Here is a 2,215-nt window from a genome sequence, read left to right on the forward strand (position 1 = left end):
CATGGGTCCACACCCACAGGAATGGACTAGCTTCAAGAACCTGATCTTTCTTGGGATACCTAAAGCTTCAAACCGTCACGGGAGGTGAATGGTGCGTTCCTTCAGGGGCTCACAGACAGGTAGGTAGGCGGCAGGTTAATGCGTCTGCCACACAGTGAGATGAGCCTTAATAGAGGTTTGTGCCAGGGTTGACCAACTGGAGGATTTCAGAATCTGGAAGAAAAAGGAGAATAAGTGTGAGCAGGAATGATGGTGACTGGGACAGGAGACATTCCAGGCTGAAGGAATTAGGAGCCTCAATGGGCAAGGCAGGTCTAAAGACCTCCATAGACCTCCTAAATCCATAGCTTAGGGAGGGAGAGCAGGCATGGAGTGAGATGAGGCGGAAAACATAGGCCAGGGCTATTCATTCATTCTTTCATACATTCAGCACTACTGTGTGCCAGACATTGTGCTTCTAGGCACTGGGGATAAAGAAGTGAGCAAGAAAGACAAGTCCCTAATGTGAGGCTGCATTCCAGAGGGAAAAGATAGACAATAAGCAAGCAGAGAAATAAAACACGATTTTGTATAGTGACACCTGCTTAAAATAGATTATGGGATAGAGAATGACTAGCCAGCTACCTTAGATTGGTGGCTAGGGAAGCCATGTTTGAGTAGACGACATTTGAGCCAAGACCAAAATGATGAGAAGACGCCACCATGAGAAGATCTGAGGAAGGTGTGCTCCAGGCTGGTGGGAAAGAACAGATTCCAAAAGGCCCTGTGCTACTCTTTCCCACAGGCTAAACTGTTTAGATTTTATCCTGTAACAAGCAGGAAGCCTTTTGCAGTAGGGAGGACCTGCCCAGACCACATTTCAGAAAGCAGCCCCTGGCTGAGCCAGTGCCAAAGACTCAGCAGCCTTCCCACCGCCGCCCTCTCCCACCACCGATTTCCACAGGCCTTTCCCCCGTGGAAAAGGAATCGTGTCTGCTAGCCACAACCTCCACTCTTTCCACCCCTTTGCTGATGCAAGTAAGGGCTGTGACCTGCTTCCTGCTGGGACTGAGAATTACGTCCATATAAGAATCCAACAGAGAATTGGCAGGAAGACCCTTCCCACTGTCCGGGGATCGCTGGTGACTATGATAAAAAGAAACTTGTGAAGGCGTGTAGAAGAAATTTGCCTGCAATGGTGCTGTAATTGGGCATCCAAAATATGGAGAAGTGATTCAGCTACAGGGTGACGAGCACAAGAACGTATGCCAGTGGCTTGTAGGGATTGGACTGGCTGAGGATGACCAGCTGAAGGCTCATGGGTTTTAAGGGCTCGTGGCTTACAGAAACTTGAGTAAAGATTTTCTTGCAATAAGTAGAAATTTCCCTTCTGTCCGTTGTCACAGGTTTAAAAACATCACAGCTTGTATAATGTAATCATCTGGGGTCTGCTTTTAATCTGGACTAGTGCAACTCCTTCATACAATAAACTGAAAAGAGCCATGAAAAAAAAGAAAGAAAGCAAGCTCACCCTGATCTCCTTGGCCTCAGTCATGGAGACACAGGACATCTTCTCCATCCCTCAAATCTAAAGAGACTTGGAGGACAGGGAAGTCAGAAGACACTGCCCAGCACCAGGAAAAAAGGGCTTTGACCATTAGAGCCAGCGTTTGGCTGAACGTAGTTCAAGGTGAGAGCAAAACCGCTGAGAGCTTATGATAGTAGTCAGGGGTCATGATATTTTAAGCAAATTAATGAGAAAGACAAGGCACTGAAATTTGAGGGACTCTTGCACTGTGTTCCACAACACCATCCACTCTGCAGCAGAAACTGCCGTCTCTTTTATGCCCAGTCCTGGAGACATTGATGGTTTGGTGCTCAGCATAAGGAACAGACACCTTCAAAATCCATGACTCCTGCAAGGCACAGGCTGGGCTGCAGCCACTGGAAGAGACAGCAATGAGATGGCCAGTATCATATGCTAACCTGGCCTTCCCTTGACCCAGAGAAACGTTACTGAGGATTTGCTGTGCTACTTAAGACTCCTTATGGCAAATCAGCCCAGCCTCTTCTCTGTGGCCAGAGCAGTCTCGAATATTCCTTTTGGCTCTGTCACTCTCTGCTTAAAATCCTTTAGAAATTCCCTGCTGTCCTCAGGATAAAATTCAAAAGCATTTCTTACCATCACACAGTTCTGATTCTGCTCACTTCTCGACTCTTTTCCACTGTGTGGTAT

At 47.3% G+C, this 2,215-nt stretch overlaps 1 pseudogene; it reads left to right on the plus strand.

Annotated features, from left to right (window-relative positions):
• Positions 1-367: 367 nt before the first annotated feature.
• On the plus strand, positions 368-1,308 carry LOC143664708 (eukaryotic translation initiation factor 1 pseudogene; annotated as a pseudogene).
• Positions 1,309-2,215: the final 907 nt, after the last annotated feature.

This window comes from Tamandua tetradactyla, chromosome 20 (genome assembly GCF_023851605.1).
Source record: "Tamandua tetradactyla isolate mTamTet1 chromosome 20, mTamTet1.pri, whole genome shotgun sequence".
Classification (NCBI taxonomy): domain Eukaryota; kingdom Metazoa; phylum Chordata; class Mammalia; order Pilosa; family Myrmecophagidae; genus Tamandua; species Tamandua tetradactyla.